Source organism: Microtus pennsylvanicus, chromosome 7, assembly GCF_037038515.1.
Source record: "Microtus pennsylvanicus isolate mMicPen1 chromosome 7, mMicPen1.hap1, whole genome shotgun sequence".
In the NCBI taxonomy this organism is placed as follows: domain Eukaryota; kingdom Metazoa; phylum Chordata; class Mammalia; order Rodentia; family Cricetidae; genus Microtus; species Microtus pennsylvanicus.
This window is the reverse complement of record NC_134585.1, coordinates 57092117-57119639: the sequence shown is the minus strand read 5'-3', so window position 1 is coordinate 57119639 and position 27523 is coordinate 57092117.

The following is a 27523-nucleotide window of genomic DNA, read 5'->3' as shown; positions in this document are numbered from 1 at the left end:
TCACAAGCATAAATCTCACCTGTTAAAACTCAGTACAGTTCAGCTTAGACCCAGACCTCCAGCAGATCCTATATTTTAGTCACACATTTCTCTAAAGAAAACTCAGATTCAACTAAAGCTAAGTGTATTAAGAAAATGTGCTTATTCCAGAATACAACATGTGGTTTTTAGAAAAATACTCATGATACTACTAACAATGCTTTGAAGAGTTGAAAGAAACTTGCTTTTCTTTAGAGAGAAGCACATGTGCAGTTTTGAAGAAATCTAACAGTGCATAGAAAAGTTTTTAAAAAAGGTCTTTCACAGAAAGCATGTGTTGCTATAAAGGAAACTCAGGAAACTCAGGATTCTAAAAAGAAGCTAAGTACATTTTCATGAAAACATGCTTATCCCAGAATTCAACATGTGGTTTTTAGAACACGCATGATTGCCAGAGATGACAAAGCATAGCCCCCTCCATGTGTGGTTCCTGAGATGCAGAAAGCAATTCCCTCCAGGCAACCCAGTGGCAGCTAAGCAAGTGTGTTACTTGAGGGCCAAGGAGAAAGCACCTACATGGCCTGAGGACCACTTTTATGGCCTCGGCATATGCATTTAGCAGTGTTACACATGATTCTGTAATTCTGGTATAGGAATTCTACCAGTGTACTTGTTCTTCAAAAGTTTTTTAGTAGAATCCCAAGTTTCCTTTACAGAAACGCATGGTGCTTTCTGTGAAAGAGGCACATTTCTTTTAATTTTTCTATGCACTGGAAACTGGGAAAATGTCATAATGATGTTTCAAAGAATCTTTATACTTCTTGTGAACTGCTTTGCACAGATAATGATTAACCTGTGGCAAGAAAAAAGAATTGGATTGGTCTGGGATATCAAAGGGAATAGGCAGGAACTTGGAACCTCTGTGGGTCCAAACATGAGTCTGGGACCTCAGAGAGTAAGCCTGAGCCAGATCCTCTGCAGTTCTGGGCACAGCTGAGCCAGGAAACTCTGAGGTAGTAGACCAGAACCAGAGACCTTTGCAGGACCAACTTCAAGCCAAGGATTCTTCAGGAGGGAACCAGAATTTACAGAAACAGGACAAAGCCAATAACCTAGGCCAAAGTAGGCCTGAGGCAAGGTACTACACCGTGGGCAGCAAATTCCACAGGAGTGGGACTGAACCAGCTACCTAGGACAGAGGGCCCAAGGAAGCAAGCTCCACTGGGAGCAGACGCCAGGAACAAATTCAGTCCCAGCATCCAACTCAGTCCCAGGACAATGGCGGATCAAGACTGACCCAGTGACCAGATTCAGACTCAGTGATCTGTACTGGAACAGGTACAGGGGAGTAACCACTGAGCCAGTGAGCCAGAGCCCACTGAGGGTCCAGACATGAATCTGGGACCTTCAAGGGAATAAACCTAAGCCAGAACCCTAGTGGGTCTGAGAGTGAGTCTAGGACCTCCCAGGAACAAGGCCTGAGTCAGGACCTTGGTCAGTCTGGGTGTGAGTGAACCTGGGACCTCCAAGGGAATAGGCAGGAACCAGAGATCCCTGTAGGGGCAGGCATGAGTCAGGACCTCTGTGGGTCCAGACGTTGGACTGGGATATCAAAGGGAATGGGCAGAAACCTGGAACCTCTGCGGGTCTGATGTGAGTCTGGGAACTCTGAGGCAGTAGACCAGAGCCAGAGAAATTTGCAGGACCAACTCCAAGCCAGGACTTCTGCAGGATTTACAGAGACAGGGCAGAGCCCATAACCTAGGCCAAAGTATGCCTGAGAGCACAAACTCCAAGGGAGCAGAGCAAAGCACAGGAGCACTGAGCTATCTCCAGGAACACAGAGTTACCAATGGGGTAACTAGAACTGTGGTACTGACTGTACTACAAGAAACAATCTGACCATTTGGATTCACTGGCACCTAGATTATTCAACAGAATCTCAGACAGCCCCAAGCACTAACCCTAACACTTAACCCCTAGCCCCAATCTGAAGAGATGATTAGAAAAGGTAAGAACACATTCAGCACCACAAAGAGCAACACTACACCAGTAAAACCTAAAGACCATACAACAGTAAGACATGAACAACCAAATATGGATTAAGCAGAAGAAAATGACCTAAAAATAACTTCAAGAGAATGTTTGAAACCCTTGAAGAGGAAATGAGAAATTCCCTTAAAAAATGGAGGAAAAGACAAACAAAAAAATTGGAAGACATCAGCAAATAACTTAAAGAAAACCAAGAAAAAGAAAACATGAAAGAAACTATTCAGGACTTAAAAACTAAAATAGAGGCAATAAAGAAAACATAAGCTGAAGGAATTATAGAAACAAATGAGAAAACGATTAGGAACCATACACACAAGCATGGACAGCAGAATATAAGAGATGGAAGAGAGGATCTCAAGTGTTGAAGATACAATAGAGGAAATAGACTCAATTAAAGAAAATTTTAAACCTAACAAAAGCTTAACCCAAAATATCCAAGAAATATGAAACACCATGAAAAGGACAAAAGAATAGGTATAGAAAAAGTTCAACTCAAAAGCACAGAAAATATATTTAACTCATAGAAGAAAACTTTCCAAACCTAAAGATATGCCTATGAAGATACAAGAAGCTTATGTAACACCAAATAGACTAGATTCAAAAACAAAGTCCTCTCACCACATAATATCAAAACACTAAACATACAGAGTAAAGAATGAATATCAAGAGCTGTAAAGGAAAAAGGCCAAGTAACATATAAAGGTAGACCTGTCAGAATTACACCTAACTTCTCACTAGAGACAATGAAAGCCAGAAGGTCATGGTCAAGCATTATGCAGACATTAACAGACCATGGATACCAGACCAGACTACTATACCCAGAAAAAACTGTCAATCACCATAGGACAAAACAAAATATTCCATGACAAATCTAGATTTCACCAACACCTAGCCACAAACCCAGCCCTTCACAAAATACTAGAAGGAAAACTCCAACCCAAGGAAGATGGCTATACCAACAAAAACACAATTGATGATCTCTTAACAGCGAATCCCAAAGAACACAAATTAACATCGTCAACAATGAAAACTAAATTAACAGAAGACAGAAATCACTGGTTATTAATATCCCTTAATGTGAATGGACTCAACTCACCTATAAAAAAAAAGCACAGGCTAACAGATTGGATACAAAAACAGAATCCATTCTTCTGCATACAAGAAACACATCTCAACCTCAAAGACAGATATTGTCTCAGAGTAAAGGGTTGGGGAAAAATATACTAATCAAATGGACTTAAGAAACAAGTGGGTGTAGCTATCCTAATATCTAACAATAGACTTAAAGCTAACATAATCAAGTCAAAGGAGACAAAGGTCAATTCATATTAGTCACAGGAAAAGTCCAAGAGGAAATCTCAATACTGAACATTTATGCCCCAAATTCAGGGGCACCATCATATGTGAAAGAAATAGCTCTAAAGCTTAAATCATACATTAAACCCCACCCCCCCACACACACACAGACTTAAGAGACTTCAACACTTCCCTCTCACCACTGGACAGGCTAATCAGACAGAAAATGAACAGAGAAATAAGGGAACTGACAGATGTTATGACTCAAATGGACTTAGATATTTATAGAATATTCCATCCAAACAAAAGAATACCTTCTCAGCACCTCATGGAACTTTCTCAAAAATTGACCACATACTCAGTAACAAAACAAACCTCAATGAATAAAAAAATGGAATAACCCAATGTACCTTATCAGATCACCATGGTTTAAAACTTGAAGTCAACAGTAATACTAATTCCAGAAAACCCACAAACATAGAAATTAAGCAATGCTCATCTGAGTCAATGGGTCAAGGAAGAAATTAAAGACTTCCTAAAATTCAATGAAAATGACCACACAACATACCCAAATTTATGGGACACAATGAAAGCAATGTTTAGAGGAAAGTTCATAGCACTAAATGCTTACATAAAGAAGCTGGAAAAATCCCACACTAAATTAACAAAACATTTGAAAACTTTAGGACAAAAAACAAACTCACCTAAGAGAACTACACAGCAGGAAATAATCAAACTGAGAGCTGAAAACAAAATAGAAACAAAGAAAATACAAAGAATCAATGAGACAAAGAGTGGGTTCTTCGAGAAAAAAATAGACAAACCTTTATCCAAACTAACTAAAAGGCAGAGAGAGATGGCTGAGTGGTTTTTGCCAGTTAAAAAAGCTCACAAAACAGATTAACATAACTTTCAAGTTGTAAAGGTCTAAGGACAAATGCAAGTTATCAAGTTTTTCTCATGCTGCCATTCACAGTCTTTAACATTATCAATAAAATGCTGATAAGCTATTAATCGAACTCTGGAAGAGTACTACCACTAGCAGAAGCTCAAGATTTTAGATATTCTTTGGTCATTTTTTTCCGTTTATTTATTTATTAAAGATTTCTGTCTCTTCCCCGCCACCACCTCCCATTTCCCTCCCCCTCCCCCGATCAAGTTCCCCTCCCTTGTCAGCCCATAGAGCTATCAGGGTTCCCTGCCCTGTGGGAAGTTCAAGGACCGCCCACCTCCATCCAGGTCTAGTAAGGTGGGCATCCAAGCTGCCTAGGCTCCCACAATGTAGCCAGTACGTGCAGTAGGATCAAAAACCCACTGTCATTGTTCTTGAGTTCTCAGTAGTCCTCATTGTCCACTATGTTCAGCGAGTCCGGTTTTATCCCAGGTTTTTTCAGACCCAGGCCAGCTGGCCTTGGTGAGTTCCCGATAGAACATCCCCATTGTCCCAGTGTGTGGGTGCACCCCTCACTGTCCTGAGTTCCATGCTCGTACTCTCTCTCCTTCTGCTCCTGTTTTGGACCTTGAGATTTCGGTCCGGTGCTCCAAAGTGGGTCTCTGTCTCTGTCTCCTTTCATCGCCTGATGAAGGTTAATATTCAGGAGGATGCCTATATGTTTTTCTTTGGGTTCTCCTTATTTAGCTTCTCTAGAATCACTAAGTATAGGCTCAGTGTCCTTTGTTTATAGCTAGAAACCAAATATGAGTGAGTACATCCCATGTTCCTCTTTTTGGGTCTGGCTTACCTCACTCAGGATAGTGTTTTCTATTTCCATCCATTTGTATGCGAAATTCAAGAAGTCCTTGTTTTTTACTGCTGAGTAGTACTCTAATATGTATATATTCCATACTATCTTCATCCATTCTTCCATTGAAAGGCATCTAGGTTGTTTCCAGGTTCTGGCTATTACACACAATGCTGCTATGAACATAGTAGAGCATATACTTTTGTTGTATGATAAGGCCTCTCTTGGGTATATACCCAAGAATGGTATTGCTGGGTCCAGGGGTAGGTTGATCCCGAATTTCCTGAGAAACTGCCACACTGCTTTCCAAAGTGGTTGCACAAGTTTGCATTCCCACCAGCAATGGATGAGTGTAACCCTTTCTCCACAGCCTCTCCAGCAAAGGCTATCATTGGTGTTTTTTATTTCAGCCATCCTGACAGGTGTAAGATGGTATCTTAAAGTTGTCTTGATTTGCATTTCCCTGATCACTAAGGAAGTTGAGCATGACCTTAAGTGTCTTTTGGCCATTTGAACTTCTTCTGTTGAGAATTCTCTGTTCAGCTCAGTGCCCCATTTTATAACTGGGTTGATTAGCCTTTTATGGTCTAGTTTCTTGAGTTCTTTATATATTTTGGAGATCAGACCTTTGTCAGTTGCGGGGTTAGTGAAGATCTTCTCCCAGTCAGTGGGTTGCCTTTGTGTCTTAGTGACAGTGTCCTTTGCTTTACAGAAGCTTCTCAGTTTTAGTAGGTCCCATTTATTCAATGTTGCCCTTAATGTCTGTGCTGCTGGGGTTATACATAGGAAGTGGTCTCCTGTGTCCATGTGTTGTAGAGTACTTCCCACTTTCTCTTCTATCAGGTTCAGTGTGTTCAGACTGATATTGAGGTCTTTAATCCATTTGGACTTGAGTTTTGTGCATGGTGATAGATATGGATCTATTTTCATTCTTCTACAGGTTGACATCCAGTTTTGCCAGCACAATTTGTTGAAGATGCTCTCTTTTTTCCATTGTATACTTTTAGCTTCTTTATCGAAAATCAGGTGTTCATATGTTTGTGGGTTAATGTCAGGGTCTTCGATTCCATTGGTCGACTTCTGTTTTTATGCCAATACCAAGCTGTTTTTAATACTGTAGCTCTGTAATAGAGTTTGAAGTCAGTGATGGTAATGCCTCCAGATGATCCTTTGTTGTATAAGATTGTTTTGGCTATCCTGGGTTTTTTGTTTTTCCATATAAAGTTGATTATTGTCTTCTCCAGATCTGTGAAGAATTTTGATGGGATTTTGATGGGGATTGCATTGAAACTATAGATTGCTTTTGGTAGAATTGCCATTTTTACTATGTTGATCCTCCCAATCCAAGAGCAGGGGAGATCCTTCCATTTTCTGGTGTCCACTTCAATTTCTGTCTTCAAAGACTTAAAGTTCTTGTCATATAGATCTTTCACTTCCTTGGTCAGAGTTACCCCGAGATATTTTATGTTATTTGTGGCTATCGTGAAAGGTGATGCTTCTCTGATTTCCCTCTCTGTTTCCTTATCCTTAGTGTATAGGAAGGCCACTGATTTTTTTGGAGTTGATCTTGTATCCTGCCACATTACTAAATGTGTTTATCAGCTGTAGGAGTTCTTTGGTAGAGTTTTTGGGGTCACTTATGTATACTATCATATAATCTGCAAATAACGAAAGCTTAACTTCTTCCTTTCCAATACGAATCCCCTTGATCCCCTTATGTTGTCTTTTTGCTAGAACTTCAAGCACTATATTGAAGAGGTATGGAGAGAGTGGACATCCTTGTCGTGTTCCTGATTTTAGTGGGATGGCTTTGAGTTTTTTTCCATTTAATTTAATGTTAGCTGTCGGCTTGCTATAAATAGCTTTTATTATATTTAGGTATGACCCTTGTATCCCTAGCATCTAATGAAATGATCATATGGTTTTTTTCTTTCAGTTTATTTATACGGTGGATTACATTGATAGATTTGCGTATGTTGAACCAGCCCTGCATCTCTGGGATGAAGCCTACTTGATCATAATGGATAATTTTTCTAATGTTAGAAAAATTCTAATGTTTCTAACATTAGAATACTGGTTTGCCAGTATTTTGTTGAGAATTTTTGCATCGATATTCATGAGTGAGATAGGCCTGTAATTCTCTTTCTTGGTTGGGTCTTTGTGTGGTTTTGGTATCAGGGTAACTGTAGCTTCATAAAAGGAATTTGGCAATGACTCTTCTGTTTCTATATTGTGAAATACATTGAGTATAGGTATTAGCTCTTCTTGGAAGTTCTGGTAGAATTCTGCAATGAAACCATCTGGTCCTGGGCTTTTTCTGGAAGGGAGATTTTTGATAACAGTTTGTAGTTTTTCACAACAGGTCTATTTAGATCATTCACCTGGTCTTGGTTTAGCTTTGGTATATGGTACTTATCTAAAAAACTGTTCATTTCTTTCGTATTTTCCAGTTTTGTGGCATACAATGATTCTCTGAATTTCCTCTGTGTCTGTGGTTATGTCCGTCTTTTCATTTCTGATCTTATTTGCGTGTTCTCTCTCTGTTGTTTAATTAGTTTTGATAGGGGTTTGTTGATCTTGTTGATTTTCTCCAAGAACCAACTTTTTGTTTCATTGATTCTTTGGACTGTTTTCTGTGTTTCTATTTTGTTGATTTCCGCCCTCAGTTTGATTATTTCCAGTCTTCTGCTCCTCCTGGGCCCGTCCGCTTCTTTTTTTCTTTTTTTGTTAAGTCCCCAATGTATGCATTCTCCGTTTTCTTTAAGTGGGCACTTAGTGCTATGAACTTTCCTCTTAGCACTGCTTTCATCATGTCCCATAGGTTTGAATATGTTGTCTCTTTATTTTGATTAAATTCAAGGAAGATTTTAATTTCTTTCTCAATTTCTTCCTTGACCCAGGTGTGGTTCAGTAGTTGACTGTCCAGTTTCCATGAGTTTGTTGGCTTTCTGGGGGTAGCATTGTTGTTGCCTTCTAACTTTAATCCATGGTGATCTGATAAGACACACAAAAAAAAATATCAGTGTCCACCTGTATCTGTGGAGGTTTCCTTTGTTTCCAAGTATGTGGTCAAATTTCGAGAAGGTTCCATGAGCTGCAGAGAAGAAGGTATATTCTTTCCTATTTGGGTGGAGTGTTCTATAGATGTCTGTTAAATCCACTTGCTTCATTACCTCCAATAATTCTCTTAATTCTCTATTAGGTTTCTGTCTGATTGACCTGTCCATTGCTGAGAGAGGTGTGCTGAAGTCTCCTACTATTAGTGTGTGTGGTTTGATGTCTGCCTTGTGTTCTAGTAATATTTCTTTTACATAAGTGGGTGCTTTCATTATTAGGGGCGTAGATATTCAGGATTGAGACTTCATCCTGATGAATTGTTCCTGTTATGAGTATAAAGTGACCATCTCGGTCTCTTCTGATTGAATTTAGTTTGAAGTCAGTTTTGTTAGAAATTAGTATGGCCACACCTGCTTTTTTCTTAGGACCATTTGCTTGAAACACCTTTTCCTAACCCTTTACTCTGAGTAGATGCCTGTCTTTGTGCTTGCAAACAGCAGAATGTTGGATCCTGTTTTTGTATCCAATCTCTTAGCCTGTGCCTTTTTATAGGTGAATTGAGCCCATTAATATTAAGTGATATTAATGACCAGTGGTTGTTTACTCCGGTTATTCTTATTGCTTTTGGTAGTAGAGTTTGTGTGTCTCCCTTTTTTGTGTTGTGTTGGTGAAGGGTCGCTAGATGCCTGAGTTATTGTAGGCAGTGTTGGCAATGTTGGATTCCTTGGGTTGCGATTTTCCTTCTATTACTTTCTGTAGGGCTGGATTTGTGGCTACGTATTGTTTAAATTTGTTCTTATCCTGGAATGTCTTGTTTTCTCCATTGATAGTGAACATTAGCTTGGCTGGGTGATGAGAATTTGTTGGCTTCGCAGTTTTCTTTGATCAGTGCGTTTATTTCTCTATGGTGTCCTCAGAATCTGAGATTCTTTCTTCTATCTCTTGTATTCTATTGATTATGCTTGTTTCTGTAGGCTCTGCTCGTTGACCTAGATTTTCCCTATCCAACTGGTCCTCCGTTTGTGTTTTCTTCCTTGCTTCCATTTCAGTTTTCAATTCTTGAACTGTTTCCATTACCTGTTTGATCGTTTTTCTTGGTTTCCCAGGGTACCATGCATGTATTTACTCATTTCTTCAAACTTTTGGTTATACTTCTCATCCATTTCTATAGGGGCATTTTTCACATGTTGTTTAAGGGGCTCTATTGCTTTCATAAAGTCAATTTTTTCCACTTCTTCTGTGTTAGGGTGTTCAAGTCCTTCTGTTGTAAGATCATTGGGTTCTGGTGTTTTCATGTTCTTTTTCAGATTATTGGGTGAATTCTTGCCTTGGCGCCTGCCCATCTCCTCCTATCAATGCTATCTAATGGGTCTTTTAAAACCGGATCAGGTTTCCCTGCTGGCCAGGGGCTCCTCTTACAAAATGCCCTCACTCTGTTTCCTGGCTCCTGCCAGGGGCCACGATCCCTCTCACCCCTCAGAGGGTCTTCAGGAACAGGACCCGGCTCCTCTTTTGCTAGGGACCTCTTTGATTTAATTGTAGTGGGGCGATCTGCTCTCCATGTTGCGCACCAGTCCCCGTCGCCTGCGGCCCCCGAGTGTCATCCGCCGCCGTGCCTGTCCCCAGCATCCGCCTGCACTCTTTGGTCATTTTCTAAAGATACTTTTCATTGTGCAAAAACACCTGTCAGTCATTCTGGCATAAATATTCTGCTGTTTACACAATGCATGGGTCTAAAACTTATGTTTTTACAAACTCAGAATTTTTGGGAGTTCCAGGCAGCTGAATTGAAGGATTCACCTTAGACAGGTCAAATATACCTCTCTTAATTCCCTGGTCCTAGTACCTTCCCTTAATGACTAGAACCTAACAATAATGTTTTCTTCATAAACTTAACCTGTTCTCCACTCTGCCAACACTTCACCAGATCCAAGAGATACCATACTGTTGTGATCCAGCTGCCCTTACTCCCCCTGACAGCAGAACATCCTTGTGGTCTGTATTTGACAAGGATGTTTGTGTTCTTTCTGGCCAGTGGGTCTCCACAGAAGCAGTAGAGGTATAAAAGGTTGCTAGGCAAAAGAAAGGTTGCTGTTCTTCCACCTGAAAAGAAGCCTCCGTTTCTCAATCCTGGCACCCCCCCCCCAGCCAGTCTTGGCATCCAGGCTGCACTGGCTGCAGCACCAGACCATTCCACACCACACATCCTGGACAGAAGCAAAGCAACCAGATAGCTCAGGAAGTGACTAGAACCCCAGCTTTCTCAGGTCCCCAAGGCTGATGCACACAAATTAGCAGGAAGCAGTCTTAAACACTCGATGCCCTAGTTGCCTTAACCTTTCATGCCTAACTCCTTGCCGTTTTATTATAAGAGAAAGACAGAAATGTTATAATCTGCTAGCTTGCCTTGTCACCATGGTACCCTGTCCCTTTAAGAGACAAGTCCCTCCCACTCCCCCTTCCCAATGAGGCAAGCTAATCTCTTGCCTGCCTCCTCTTCCTCTTTCCTTGTCTTCCTTCTGAAGTAGTCTCTGCCTCTCCCTTTCCCCTCTTCCTCTTTTCTTTCTCCCTCTCCTCCTCTTCCCTGCATAACTCCCTTACCCTTATACCCTTCCCAATACCCACTAAAACTATACCCAAGCTACCACCACATGGCATATCTGTCTCCCAGCTGCTGTGGCCTTGGGTCACCCACTCCATAAATCACTCATGGGCCCCATTACATGTGACCAGGCTGCCCTGGGTTCCACATAGATGTACTGAGTTTACAGTCTGCATAGCACTTCCATCATGGAGTCAGTTGTGCTAAGGTCTGGGGACCTATTATAGTGTCTACATGGCTCTCACAAGAAAGGTGGGTTGGGAGATGGCTCTGTTGGAAGTGTTTGCTGTACAAGCCTGAGAACCTGAGCTCTGTCCCCAGATCATTCAGAGCTGGCAACAGTGGAATGAATTGTAATGCCAGCACTGGGGAGGCAGACACACATTCCATGGGGTTTGTTATCCTCCCAGCCATCCAGCCCAGCTTAACCAGCAGTAAGCTCCAGGTCCCAGTGAGAGATCCTGCCTCAATAAACAAGGCTCTTATGGGATATAGTATCTGAGGTTGACCTCCAACCCATGCAAGTGCAGAAGGGGCATTCATAAAATTAGGAACCATTTGAAGAACTTAAGGACAGAAATGTCACAACTTAGAAGACTTTTTAGGGAACACATGGAATAAGAATCTAGAGTTCCCATAATGAGTCTGACAGGTTCACGTCTCCACAACAGTTTTCCAGGCAAGAGGTAGAGTTTTCATAGCCCAAGGAATGGTTCTACTTCAGCAAACAAAGGCTCCAGTTTCTCACACATGAGTTCTGACTGTTCTATAAGCATTTAAATGGGGTCTTATGAAATACACACTGTCACTGATCCACGTCACCAACCCTTCCTGTTTAGTTTCTCAGGTCCTCCATTACCCACACACAAAACACAAAATCAATTCTGTGAGTATTTCAAGTGAAGGAAATTTGCTTTGCTCATTAGACCTTAAGGGATACACTGATGCTAAGTTAAATGTACTCTCCTGGATACACCAATTGATGCTAAGTCATACGCACACTCCCAGATTCACTGATGCTGAGTCAAATATACACTTTACCAGATATGCTGATGCTAGGTCAAATGTACACTCTCCCAGGTATGCCAATTCTAAGTCAGACTTACTTTCCTGGAAAAGGCTTATGACTTTCTACTTTACATCAAGAGATCATGCTTGTGTTTTCTTGAATCTTGCATTTATGATGATATGGATTCTGCCTCCCCACTGAGAGTCAACTTCCAACTTGTGCTTTTCTGTAGTTGTACTTTTTCCCCTTTAAGAGCTGCCACCCAGCTACCAAATACATACGTAGAGACTTATTCTTCCTTATAAATGTCTGGCATTTGCTTGGCTTATTTCTAGCCAGCTTTTCTTAAATTATCCTGTCTATTTTTTGTCTCTGGGCTTACACCTTTTTCTATTCTATACACCTTTCTCCTTTCCTTCTTACTGTGGCTGCCTATATAACTGGGTAACTGGCCCCTGTCATCCCCCTCTGCTTCCCCTTTTCTCCCTCCATCTTTTTCTCCCTCTATTCTCTCTGCATGCCAGCCCTGCCTGTCCCTCTCATGCCTAGCAACTGGCCATTCTGCTCTTTATTGGACCAATCAAGTGTTTTAGGCAAGAAAAATAACAGCTCCAGAGAGTTAACAATTGCAACATAAAAGAATGCAGCACATATTTGTATCATTAAATATTCCATAGCATAAACAAATGTAGCACATCTAAACTATTCCACAACACCTTTCCTTATTCTTAAATTCTGCAAGGATTCTTACTATTTAACTTTTTTTTATGGATGCCTGAACCTTCCTTGGGGGGAGTGTTTCCATAAGCGTATGTGCATATGTACGGAAACCAGAGGTCAATGGTTTGCCCTTAGTTTATAAATAAAGTTATTTTAACCTCAAAGCAAATGAGTAAATGCCCCATAGTCCTTACTCTGGAAGGTGCTAGAACTGTTTAAGGAAGATAAGCTATGACATGGTTTGAGCCTGACTCAATTTCTCTCATGGATAAAGAGAAATTCATTTCTGTTTGGAAATTTTCTGTATAGAAAAGTGTTCGCTGCATTCAAGTTTTCAAAGTTATTGACAAAGTTATTGATTTGCAGTTTGAGCCCTCGCCCTTCCTGCCTTAGGCTCCTGAATCCTGGATTCCAGGCATGCACTATCACACGGGTACAAACCTATGCTGTGTCCAAGGTCCTAAGGTTGCCTCTTTGTAGAATATTTTAGAATGGTTATTTTAGTCAAATTTCTGAAAGTAGACCCTCAGGTCTCAAATGCAAATGTGTTCTTTGGGAAACAGTGAGGAGGTAAGATAGAAGATGCCAACATAATGGGCTACTCGCCACTGCTTTTAAACTCATGGGAATGTTATCAAGTCATCATATTTAAGGGCTGCCGTAGCCAACTTTTCTGTTTCTGTGAAAAACACTGACAAACGTCCTTAAAGGAAAAGGCATATTCTGTTTCACACTTCAAGGGCATTGCCAATCATGGTTGGAAGTCAGTGGCATCTGCTTACGTCACAGTCTAAATTACTAAGTAGAGAGTAATGCATGTTGCTGCTCACCTGGCTTTCTCTTTTCTATGAATTCCAGGACCTGGCTAGGGAATGGTATCACCCACAGTGGGTGAGTATTCCCACAAGTAACCCAATTAAGATCATCTTCCATGGTCATGCCCAGGTAGTTCTTGGTTTTATCGACCCGACAATAAACACTGCTGATCACAGGGCCATGGTACTAGGGTATTTGCACATGTACTCTGTTCCAAAGACTGGAGGATTCCACAAGTCATTTAACCAGACCTACATGAAAGCTTTATCTGGCTTCTATCTGGCTTTAGTACAGTCCTGGGTCAGACATGTGACCCTGGCAGCTGACAATAACGCATGCTCACTGATGGAATGAGATTTGAGAGGTGGGCAGTGCTAACAGAGCCCAGCACACTGATTATTTTAAGATGAATGTTTGGTGTTGTAGAATTTATCACCCCACTCTTTTTCAAAGTCTCTGCTATCTTATGTATTTTGCATCATACATACACAGCATCCAAAGAGGTAAGAAAAAAATACTTGGTATAGGAAGAAAAGATAGTTCACTTACAGAAAATGTTAAAGTTGGCCCAAATTTCCTTTTACACTCTACTTCCTGTTTTGAGAGTTCAATTTACAGCAGTTAGACACATTTCTAGACTCCTCATCTACATGTCAATTCAATCTTACATGAAGAATTCAATGTTTCCATGGTTCCAAGCATGTGGCAGTCGATTTAGATAATGAAGGGAGCCAAGTCTTATTTGGGTCAGCAAAGGTGGTTGCTCTGAATAGCAGCACCGGGTGGTGGATGCTTCTCTGGAGGCACCTCTAGAAAAGACAGCAACCGCCCACAGTGTGCTTTCTCTAGAATCCAGGAGTTTATTTACAGAGTGACTCAGTATAGGGGGATTAACTCTTCTTCTTGGAAGACTATCATTAGTCATTAGGAATAGGAGGTGGAAGAGCATGCTGCCTCCCATCCTACAGAGGGTCAACCATACTATTATCCTCAGATCCGTCCAGGGAATCCAGATGTTTGTAGCAGGAGCCAGCTAAGCAATGTTTCTTTCCCTTTCCCTCTTTTTTCTTTTTCTTTCTTTCTTTCCCTTTCCTTCTTTCCTTCTTTCTATCTTTCCTCCAAATCATGCCCTAGTCTAGACTCACTACCAAACTAAAGCTCCTGCACCCAAGTTTGCTCAGACCCTCATTTCAGGAGATCAGAAAGATAGGGTGGTGCAATGCCTCAAAGTCTGATAAACTGATGCACCACCTGGCCATTTTGTAAGTATTCTACATATATTTTGAGAATATATAGTTTAAGATGTTGAAATTTGGGCTTGTAGAATGGGTCTTCAGATAAAGACATTCATTGCTAAGCATTTTTGACCCAAGGTCAACTTATAAAATCCACATGGAAAGAACTTTTAAAAAAATGTCCTCTGACCTCCACAAATGAGCCATACACCACACATATACCAAATAAATGTAATTTGACAAAATTTAGAAAGATATTGGGTGTAGTGACCTATGTGTTCCTCAGGTCAATATATTAAGTGCTTGTTCAAGTGTTGGGTACCTTGAGGACAGGCCTTTGCAGCCCCACTTGGATCTGTTTTGTACTCTTGTGGTTGGTTGTTCCGAAAAAAGACAGGAACAATCTGTTGTTTTCAGCAATGTTTTTAAGGATGTTTTCTCCTAAGCCATGTGAGTTATGGTGAAGCGCTTCCTGGCTTTTGCTGGCTCAGCCTCCCCTGCTGAGAGTTATATATACTGTGTGAGAAAGTGGAATAAAGGCTTGTCTGCAGAACCTGAAGTTGTGCTGTGTGTTAATCCTGATGTCCCTCGCTCAGAGAACTACAGTTGCTGTGCTGGCACGGCATTCAAGTCTTCATTATTTGACTTGTCTGCTTGACCTATTGTACACACAGCACATACAGGACATTGATGACGTCTGCCCCCTGTCCCAGTGGCTGACTGGCATCCTCTTAAAAGGGACACACCATATTTATGTTATCCTTCAGTTCCTACTCCAGGTTTTCCTTCCTGTGTGGTGGTATAGCTGAGGAGGCCATAGAGCTCTGTTCAGAGCCCATTCCTATGGGAAAGGATGTAAAAAAGGCAATGCTACATAAAGGGAACCACTCATGAGGGAGAGGGACTGGAGATTGACTTCTCAAACTTTCAGAATACTCCTTTCACGAAGATCTGTCAGTAACAAACAGTCAAAGATCATTACTGCTCTGCTCTCAGATGGCGACAGGCCCTCTCAAGTCCCAACTGAAGCTCAGACTCAGAGACTGTCGTGGAATATTAGCTTAAGGCGTGTCAACATTTGTTTACACTGTGGAATATTTGTTAAAATGCAATACATCTTTGCATTATTAATGTTGCATTTGTTTAACTGTTACTTTGCCTGACTAAGACATTGGATAGGTCTAATAAGGAGTTGAACAGCTAATAGCAAGGCAGGAGAAAGATAGGTGGGGCTGCCAGGCAGAGAATAGGAAAAAGAGGGAGGAAGAAGAGGAGAGAAGAATACCAGGGTTCAGGCATCCAGCCACACAACTAGCCATGAAATAAAAAGGAAGGGAAGGAATATAGAATAAAGAAAGGTAAAAAGCTCAGAGGCAAAAGTTAGTTGAGATAAATTAAGAAAAGCTGAGTAGAAATAAGTCAAGCTAAGGCCTGGCACTGATAATAAATCTATGTATTTACTTGGGAGCTGGGTGGTGATCTCTCAAAAAGAAAAAACAGACAGTGCCTGGTCTCCCAGTGAGGTATCTACACATGTGGGCTGTCTGTCCCCATGCTCCTCTGAAGCTCACTCCACATACAAGGCAGAGTAAGGCTGTGTTAAGATCTTCATAGCAATTCTGACCAGTGAGGAACAGGAGTCAATACAGGAATGTCCGTGCTGCTCCCCCTTTTATTAATGTCTGTAAGTACAGGTGTGTCCATGCCATAGTGAGAATGTGGAGGTCAGAGGCTGGTCTGTGGGAGTCTGTCCAATACCTTTCCCTGGGATCTGAGAATTGAGCTCAGGTCATCAGGTTCACACTGCAAGCACCTTTATTTAGAAAGCCATCTCTCACCATCCCTGATGCCTATCCCTTTACATGAACAAATAGGAAAGATGTTTTTCTATTCCTCAGAGATCCAAGGAGAGAACAAGATGTGTTGAGCATTTCTGAAATCCTTCCCATTTCAGAATGAAGTAGATGTATAAAGGGGCCTGCTGGGAAGGGTGTGGATTTAGTTCCCGACCATCAAGGCAATGGAAATGACGATGGTCCAGAGTTTGGCTTTCCAGTTTTTATTACATTTATTGTATTATGTACAGGGGTGATCATCAGCATTCATCATCTTCTGCTTCCTGACTGTGATGTCATGTGACCAGCCACCTATCACCATTTCCATGACTTCCTGGTCATGGCCTAGTCCTTCAAATCATTGAGCGCAAGTAAGCCCTTTCTCAAGTTGCTTGCCAGGCAATGCTCTTTGAATTCTCAGTCTAAAAGACTGGTAGATTCATTATGAGGTGAAATGTTTTCTATGGGCATGGCCCCAAAGTGTTATGCACTAACCTTTAGTAACCTTTAGTAATTTAAAGTATCTAGTTTGACTTTTTGTACATGCTTATATGGCATAGACTTCAGGGTACAGTCCAGAACAAGCTTTTCTATGATTCATTAAATTAATAAGGAAATAGATGGGTATTCCCCATTCTATATGCTTGCTTCAGCAAGATCTAGGTGAGGATGCTGTGGAGCCCATTGTTAAAGAAGCCACATGATGGGAGCTGAGAAAAAGCTGACATAATTATCCTTCAGGAGAGAGGATTCTGAAAAAAGATCCTTGACCAGAACAGGGTTTGGAGTGAACATTAAAAAAGAAATACTAACAGCATAATAGGGCCTTAAAAGGAAAACAAAACAAAAACTTAAAACATAAAACTTAAAAACAAAAACTTTCAGAAGGATTAGCTTGAATACGAGCTCTCTCTTGTAGGTTCTTTGTCTGGGTTTCTCTGTGTAACCTGACTGTCCTGATCTCACTCTAATGTTGGGTCCCTGGAGGACAGGCCTTCACACCCCCACTTGATCTGTTTTGCACTCTTGTAGTTGGTTGAAAACAAGAACAAAAACAAAAATCTGTTGTTTTCAGTAATGTTTCTAAGGATGTTTACCCCTAAGCCATTGGAGTTACAGTGATGAGCTTCCTGCTTTGGCTGGTTTGTCTTCCCCTGCTGAGGGCTATATATACTGGTGAGAAAGTGGAATAAAGGGCTTGTCTGCAGAACCTGAAGTTGTATTGTGTGTTAAAACCCGGAGTCCGTATCTCAGAAGAACTACAGTTGCCGTGCTGGCACAGCAAAGTGGAGGTTCCCACTGAGATCTGAGAAAGAAGGGGTAGCGGATGGGGTCATCCTAGGCCAGTAAGGACAGATTGGGGTAAAAAATGGGATCCACAAGCAGTAAGAGAAACCTGATATATCAGAAAGCTAAACTGTTAGAGAAACAAGGAACCGCGGTCAAAGAGAACTAGAGAGGATTTTTTTTAAGAATATAGCCACAGCAAGCCCATGATTTTTGACAGGTGGAAGTCTGAACATCTAATTGGAAACAGGTAAAAACAGATTTGCAGAAATGGCTGCAAACGGAGGGTGCTGTAGCATCCCTATATCTAACTTTTTGCTATGGCGCCTGGTTCGCAATGCCCTGCCTACTGATAAAGTGAAAGTGAGACCGGAGGTCATCATGGTTAAAGAAGAAATACAGGAGGAAGAGACTTGCCGGTCCGTGGGATTGACAGAGTCACATAGGGACCAAAAGGAAATGTCAGAGGTACCAGGGGGAACTTTGGAATCAGGACTAAGGCTAGCACCAAAGTCTGCCCGCTTTCAGGTGCAAAGCCAGATAGCAATAACCTCTGAGTCAGAAAATAGGGAATACAGCCTCAGCTCTAGTGCAGAGAATAATTTACCTGATGAGGAAGCACAGCTAATGCAGGAAATTAAGATACTTCAGAAAAGGCTGAAGCGCTGTAAGGTGAAGGATTCCTTATGTGTGCCGTCAGCCCCATCTCCTTATAATGATGATTGGGGAAGGAGGGAGTCCCGTTGGGGACTGACAGATGGCTGGGAGGCCAAAGAAGGCTCAGGAAGAAGAGGTATCTGTTTTCGGCCCCATCACACAGTTGCTCCGGTTATAGAGGTACCTGATCCTAACAATCCAGGACAGATGCTGATACAACATGTGGCCTTGAGCTTTAAGGAGATGAAGCAATTGAAAGAGGCCATGGCAGTATACGGTTCTCAGGCCCCATTTACTCTTGCCATGGTAGAGTCTTTGGCAGCATTGAATCTTACACTTAGTGATTGGCAGCAGCTATGCCGTGTGGTAATATAGGGAGGGGATTATTTATTGTGGAGGGGGAATAAAGAAAGTTATTTACAAATGGCTAGGTTAAATGTGCAAGTGGGACAGGCACAGCACAATCTAGACATGCTAACTGGAGCAGGAGCTTATGCTGACTTGGCCAATCAAATTGTGTTCGATCCTGCCATATATCTCCAGATGGTGACTGTGGCTACCAAAGCTTGGAAAGCCCACACCACCACCACCAGCATCCCAAGTTATGCAGCAACTGGGATGGAGACAAGGACAGGGGCTGGGAAAAAATCTGCAGGGCCAGTTGCAACCAGTGACACCAGATAAACAAATTACCAGACTGACAGGAGACTGAAGCAGTCTAGGCCATTTTTAGTTAGGGTCACTGTTCCCAAGCCTGCCCCAATTCCTATAACTTGGAAATCTGATGATCCAGTTTGAGTGGAGCAGTGACCCCTGATTCAAGAGAAATTGCAGGTTGCTCATGCCTTGGTCCAAGATTAGCCGCAGGCTGGGCACATTGTCCCCTCTACTTCCCCTTGGAATACACCCATATTTATCATTAAGAAATCTGGAAAATGGAGACTATTACAGGACCTTAGGGCCATCAATGAGGTGATGCAGCCTATGGGTCCTCTTCAGAAGGGATTGCCCTTCCTTTCAGCCATACCCTGGGGTATGTAGATTTAAATTATAGTGGATTTAAAGGATTGCTTTTGTACTATTCCTCTAGCCAAACAGAATTGCTCTCATTTTGCTTTTAGCCCCCTTTCAGTTAATTTTAAAGAACCAGCTTTGCAATTCCATTGGATTATACTCCCACAGGACATGGCAAATAGTCCTACCATATGTCAAATTTAATGTTGCTGCTGCCTTGGAGCCTGTCTGCTGTCAGTTTCCACAGTTATATATTGTTCATTATATGGATGATTTATTAATAGCAGGGCCTGATCAAGATCAACTGCTCAAGGCTTATACTCAAATGCAACAGGATTTAGAGAAGGCGGGGCTGATCATAGCTCCTGAGAAGGTCCAAATGCAAGCTCCATATTCCTACCTTGGGTACCAATTGGCCATGGATGGAATTAAACCAAAAAAATTAACTATTGACATCTCTCATCTTAAAACCTTACATGATTGGCAGCAGTTACTGGGAGTCGTACAGTGGATACGCCCCTCCCTAGCAATCAAAACAGGTGACTTAAGACCATTGTATGATATGCTCTTGGGAGATCCTGACCCAACACTCTAAGACCAGACTAGCTTCAAAACTCAGAGATCTGCCTGCCTCTGCATCCAAAGTGCTGGGATTAAAGGTGTGCACCTGTCTTAATAGCAACAGAAAGCCTATGATCAAAAGCAACTTGGGGAATAAGGCATTTATTTCAGTTTATAATCCTCATGGTACCGCCCCATCACTAGAGGAACCAGGGCAGGACTTGTGGTAAAGGTCACAGAGGAGTGCTAATTTAATGTCTTGCTCAGTCTGACTTCTCATAGTACCTTGGCTCAGCAATCCAAGTCCAGTGTGCTGCACCCTCCTACATCATTCATCAAGAAAATGTACTCCAGGCCTGCCTACAAGCCAATCTTGCTGAGAGCATTCTCTCATTTGAGGTTTCCTCTTCCCAATTGGCCCTTGTTAACATGACATGTAAACACCATTAAATCAGAGCCTTTCATTTCTTATCCCCAAGGTATATTAATATTAACATAATCCGTTCCAGCTTAAAAATTCCAAGTCTTTACAAAAGTTAAATCTTTAAAGTTACATGTATCTATAATATCCAAAGTCATCTCTAAAATATCCAGAGACTGTAAAATTTCCAAGTCCTTTTTCCTAAAGGCAGAGTTTCCTTGTGTAGCCCTGGCTGTACAGGATCTCACTATATAGAACAAGCTGGCCTTGAACAGAGGTTCCCTGCCTCTGTCTGAGTGCTGGGACTAAAAGCATGTGCCACCATCTCAGCTCCAAGTGTCTCAAATGTGGGGTCCTGTAAAACAATTTTTCTACATTCTTACTCAAAGAGGGCATAGCTGGGGCACAGTCACAATCAGATCAAAGCAAAACCAAAATCTACAGTGTGAAGTCAGAAGTCAGGGTCAGACTTCTAGGACTCACAAGGGGCTGGCTGTGGTGCCTCTGTCTCTGCCATTCACACCACATGGAGCTTGTTTTAGACTCAAGGCCAGCCCTTCACAGCTGCTGTTCTGATTTTTCCATGGGCCTAGCATTGACAAATCGCTGGGACTCCTCTGAAACTGGGGTTTGCCTTAACAGTCTCTTGGACTTTCTTCAGAAATGCTAACACTGCCACATGGTACTGTTATGCCCAAATCTGAGGGTCCCCACAAAAGCCAACAAAGGATACCGCGTCCCATATGTAAAAGCAAAGAGCCTTTATTTTAATCAAGTTTGCAAACTCGATCTCTCTGCAAGTCCAACATATTGGAATATCCGGAGAGCCTCAAGCTCAATTAGAATTGGGTTTTTAAAGTAGTAAAGGTGGGGGTGAGGGGTCTCTGAGGTTCAGGATCCCGGATAGGCTGACATTTGTCTAGGGATGTCCTGGTGAAGTGCTGGCAGGTGTCTCTATCTACAACTCTTGGAATGCCAGGAATTTCCTTCGAATGGTCTGCTCTTGGGTTGGGGTCAGGTAATCTCGGCCTGCCAGGCATTGTCTCAGGGTAAACTTTTTAAGACTCCAGACTCCATTTAAATTTATCGATGGCCAGAGTCCCAGGTGATAATGGTTAGAAGTAAAACTTCCTTTGGATGACCTGCCCAGACGTAACTTATGGCTGGCTCTCACAGTACCAAGCCTCAACTCTCTCCATTGCTCCTTTAATCATGGGGCTGCCCCTTCACCAATGTCTTCTCCTGCCTTTTTTCAGGGACTTCAGGAAAAAGTGTACTGGTATGTTGGTCACATATGCCCAAATTATGAAACCAAATACCATAGAAAACTTTAGAGAATGCTTGGATTATAAATGAATAGATTCCACTGAACATAAGATGCTTGGGAAAATGATGATCTGCAGCTTAATAGCTAGACCACTGTCGGAGACAGCATCTTTGGGTGTGGGTGTAGCCATATCTTTTACTTATTGGGGAACTAGAAATAAAAGATGCAGTAGTAATTTGGGAGTAATGGGGAAGAAGTGAGATTAGTAATTTGTGCATCAAAAACTTTAATGCTGGCTAGGCAGACGGACCTAGACGGTGCAAGGCGGACGGACCTGGACGGCCTCCGCAGCCGGCGGGGAGCGGCGGCGGGGACCAGCGTGGCAGCAGACGCAGGCGGCAGGGACCAGCACGCAACACAGAGAGCAGATCGCCCCACTACAATTAAATCAAAGAGGTAGGCCTTTGGTTGGCGAGGTCCCTGGCAAAGGAGGAGCCGGGTTCTATTCCTGAAGACCCTTCTGAGGGGTGAGAGGGATCTTGGTCCCTGGCAGGAGCCAGGAAACAGAGTGAGGGCATTTTGTAAGAGGAGCCCCTGGCCAGCAGGGAAACCTGATCCGGTTTTAAAAGACCCATTAGATAGCATTGATAGGAGGAGATGGGCAGGCGCCAAGGCAAGAATTCACCCAATAATCTCAAAAACAGCATGAAAACACCAGAACCCAATGATCTTACAACAGAAGGACTTGAACACCCTAACACAGAAGAAGTGGAAAAAATTGACTTTATGAAAGCAATAGAGCCCCTTAAACATGTGAAAAATGCCCTTATAGAAATGGATGAGAAGTATAACCAAAAGTTTGAAGAAATGAGTAAATACATGCATGGTACCCTGGGAAACCAAGAAAAAACGATCAAACAGGTAATGGAAACAGCATTGCCTCAGGGTAAACTGAGACTAAGGCTTCCATTTAAATTCAATGGCCAGAGTTTTACTCTGGCAGCTGATAATGGTTGGAAGTAAAGAACTTCCTTTGGGTGACCTGCCCTTAACTTCTCATGGCTGGTCCCCACAGGTAAAAGCCCTTGAGCTCAGGTGGGATTCCATTTCCACACAAATGTCTTGACCTGATATTCACTGTGGGGTGCCCACACCACTCCCAACAAACAAAACTAAAAAAGGAAAATATCACATGCTTTATTTTATTGATTCAGCAAGAAGTGAAAGGTGTTTATACACTTGATATGGTAGAAGAGGACTGAAAGATCAAGTTATCCTAATGAACCTGCAGGCACTTAGGTAGCATGCCAGAGCCTTGGACAAAATAGCAATAAACCTTTTAGTAACAGATCCTTGAAAAAGATATCTTTAAGGCAATCTTTTTGCCTCAACTCCTTAATGGTTACACCTCTTGTCTTTAAGACTCACCCCTACCCCATCACATGGTATCTGAGGCCTCAAGAGGCCCAGACATGAGGCCTGGTATAACTTCCTGAGCCTAGTTAGTTTGGAGACCTGTCTCTGGCTACCTGACCTAGCCCCACCTCTGCCCAGCCACTGCTAGTGTGGCAGAATATTACTGGCCCTTGTTCCTTACTCTGCCTCAACCCATCCCAAGCTTCTCCACCCCCATCACAACCCTACACATGTCCCTGCTTGATACCATTAAATGAGATCCTGCTTTGACAGATTCCTGACTCAGTGGGTGTGTTTCTCCCAGGTGGCCAGGGGAAGGACTGGGTCATTTGACACTTACCATCCTGTTCAGCCCCAGGGAGAGTCCAGGCATTCTGGCTCTGCCCCTGCTGTTTCTGTCAGAGAACCTGGCAATGGTATTCCTAATAAGGCCTCTGCCATAGAGACTAAAAAACAGCAGAACATCTGGCAAGGCTGAGGCAGAAGTCTGTCCACCTCACAGCACAGCAATGCAAGGGAAATGAAAGAACTCTAGTTAACTTCTAGAGTCGGGTAGATGAGGAAGACAGCATACCAAATTTCTGTGAGTGGTCATACTCATTGCTTCCCTGAGCTTCTTTTCCCCACTGGGGTTTAATATGGCTCTGGGGTCTTTGAGTCAGGCTAGAAATTCAGGCAAGCTCCTATGCTGCAGGGAGATGACAGACAACTGACAAGTCCCGAGAACAGCAGGCATGGGAGTCTATGCCAGAGAAATGAAGGGTGTTTCCGGCCTCCCGCTTTGCTGAGTTGAGTCTGGGCAGTGATCCACTCTGAGCACAGATGGCGTCATTTAGCATCTCTCATGGACCACTTTGCTGTGAGTACAGCTGCCATTCTCCCGCCCCAGCCCAGTGACCCGGGTTCCTTACCAGAGTTCTCTTGCTGAATTAAGACACCCACAGGGGACACTGGAAGAAATCTGTCTTCATCAGGATGAAACCTGATGGCTTTGTTAAGGTCAGTCTAAGGACCCCCCCCCCAGGCTTTATGTCTTTGGTAGTCAAAGCACATTTAGTACAGGAAGTAGGAGCCTGAGCTGTTCTTCCTAATCCCCAAACAGAGGCAAGTCTCCACACTGATCTTTGCATATTATTCAGACCCGACATTCATGTGTATTCACTCCAGTGTCCTCAACCTCAGCACACACCAATAGAGTCAGCGATATCTGGGCCTCTAAGATCAGCACAAATGTCCCTGGGATTGGCCTGTGTACACTTGAGGAGGCCACTTCTCCCATTCCACTGGACTAGGAGGTGGTAAATGAACATTCTCCAAACTGGGAACGGCTTCCTGTGATGACTGCTCTTGGTTGTCAACCTGACTGTATCTGGAATGAACTATAAACCAGAAATGGAGGACACACGTGTGATCCATATCTTGAGGCAGGAAGACAACTTGCCTTTGAACTTCAGTCGCAGCTAGCCATTGTTGTACTGCAGCCTGTAAGTCATTCCAATGAACTGTGGGGGAGGGAGGGAAGGAGGTTCATTCCATAAGTTCTGCAACTCTACAGAACCCTCAACAATATATTCCCCTAAAGGGTAGAATTAAAAACCCAAACAAGGACCTTACTTGAAAAGCATTTAGACAGGGCTCTTACATCTACCTGCTAAATCCAAAGAGAAGGTGGCAAAACTCTTGCAAAGCCCCAAGAACAAGCAAAGTCTGTTGGAAACACTCACTAGCTTGTTGACAAATGGACTCAGACAAGACCAAGTTCTAGGGCATTTATTTCTTCCAGGAAGTGTAAATGGTATGACCCTTGAGAAGTCAGGTCTGCCTTTCAGAGGGAGATCTGTCTTAAGGTCCCTCTCCTGAGAACATCAAATCCTCAAAGGGGCAGGACAGGACAGCCTGTTATCTTCAGGGTAGAAGGATTTTGAGTTTGATGCCTTGAGATACAATTTCCTCAGTCTCCTAGATTTTTGCCCTTAAGATGAGTTCAATATCACCTTAGGAAAAGCAACCTACCAAAATGATCTGGAAGAACAGAGAAGTCATTGTACAAGGTAGGCTGGGATTCAGGCAAACTCCTATGCTGCAGGGAGATAACAAAGCCAGGAGCCAAACCCTGTGAGCTACACAGGATCACAGTCCTACAAAGTTTCAATATGGGGATCAGAGGTAGAATGTTGGGACGGAGGCTACTCGTGTGCTGAGAAGCCAAGCTTGCACACGGTTCTGTCATCAGTTAGGATGTCAGCCAACCCCAAACCAAGAAACTTAGTGTCTTATAGCTATCTTTCAAGATAAGTGGCATGGAGCCTAGGTTCCCCATTAGATACAACAAATCCTTTGGACCCTATTCAAAAGACACCAAATGTATCACCCACTTTGCTTTCAGTTGGGAATCTGTTGAGTGCATGTTTGAAGAAGTCAAAGCTAACCATCATCGCAGAAAACCACTTTAAGAGCTGCAGCAATGACCACACCATGAGAAATCTGGAATGGGACCTTGTGATGTCCCATTACACATTAGACTTTTCCATACCCACAAGGAGGAGCTGAACACACAGCCTGCAAAGGCCTTTTACCCAAGTCCACTGAGCTATTTTGGTAATAGTCTGGTCACCACAGTTGGGCTTCATCTTGGCATCTGTGAAACCTGCTTTCTCAAGGTTACTTTGTAGTAAAAACTGGCCAAAAAAATTTTTTTCCAGCTGTCTGGTGACCTTAAAACAGGCATTTGAAAAAAAATCCAGTGCAACATAAGGACCTGTTGATAAATATTTCCTGTGGGATTTAGAGATGACAGAATGGCTAGCCTCATAGTAAAAAACTAAGTTCTGGTATCAATAATGCACTATTAACTAGACTATAGTGAAGAAAATAAGGCAGGGTCCTAGAGTAAAATTAGAAGTTGTATGTTACCATTTTAATATAAGCAATTAGCATTTATATTTTATGTTAATTGAATCCATTTGGTTATAATTGGGTTTGGTTATAATGTTTCTATACCATTGGCTGTCAACCTAGCCTTTTTCCTATAGCTAGTTAGATTGAATAATAATGCTACTTAATGCTGTCTATGGTTTATTCAATAAAAGCATGGTTAAAAATTTAGTATTATAGCATTTTCCAAGCTATTCACATACATCTTGACTAGTTTTCTCCGATAAGTTGGTTTTTCAGAATCAAATGCTCGGGTTTACTGGAGCAAGTAAGAAGGGCCTGCTAATGGTGGGTATTGCCAGAAGGACTCCCTCAGAAGCAGCTTAGGACAAAAAGTATGGGGAGGACGAGTCTGGCAGAAACCAAAGACAGAACACAAGTGTTCCATCTACTCGCTTCAGATCAGTTCCATTTGCTTATGGTTTCTGTGGTATGTGGTCCAATTTATGGTTTCCGCTTTAAGCCCTACAATACAGATGCCATTAAGTCACCCTGTTGAACCTTTATGACCCATGAATGCACTACAAACCGTTGTATTATATAACTTAATATCTCCCTTCTTTTTAGAGACAGGTTCTTGCCCAGGTAGACCAGTTAATTTTATATCACCCTGACACAAGCTGGAGTCATTTTGGAAAAGGGACCCTCAACTGAGAAAATGCCCCCACCAGACTGGCCTGTGGTGCATTTTCTTGGTTGATGACAAATATGGGTTGGCCCAGCTTACACTGTGGGCAGTACCACCACCCATGGCATGGGCTGGTGGGTCCTGGGTTCTCTAAGAAAGCAGGGTGAATAGGCTTTGAGGAGAAAACAAGCAAGCAACATTCCTCCATGCCCTCTATAGGATGACCTGCCCCGGCCTCTAACTATACCAAGGCTCTGCTGATCTCCACGACCCTTCATGCTTTTTAGAACTAGTACTACCTGGAAACTCTTACACTACCAGTGGGCCTGCCAAGGTGAGATGCAGAACCTTGAATAAATACTCAGATTTATGATCCTCAGTGATACTGGTCGGTGATGGAGGAAGGTCATTGGTTAAATAAAAAGAAACTGCTTGGCCCTCATTGGTTAGAAGATAGGTGGGAGGAGTAAACAGAACAGAACGCTGGAAGGAAGAGGAAGTGAGCTCAGACTCCACAGCTCTCCTCTCGGGAGCAGATGCCTCAGAGAGACGCCATGCTCCCAGCTCCCAGGCAGACGCACGCAATGAAGCTCTGACCCAGGATGGACATAGGCTAGAATCTTTCCAGTAAGCGCACCTAGGGGCGCTACACAGATGATTAGAAATGGGCTAAATTAATATGTGAGAATTAGCCTAGAAGAGGCTAGATAGAAATGGGCCAGCAGTGATTAAATGAATACAGTTTGTGTGTTGTTATTTCGGGCATAAGCTAGCCAGGCAGCCGTTGTGCTGGGGACGCAGCCATGCCGTCCATATTACTACAGGTTGGGGTACTTATAAGACCCTTAGATATACTAATGAAACAAATATATTCACAGACAGACCCACAGAGGCTTAGCAGAAAGACAGCAGTGGAGGAGGAGACTGCAGAACGTAGTTATCTCTGGAACTGAAGAAAGGCAAGTCTCATGGGAAGATGTTTTGAAAATGTGGTT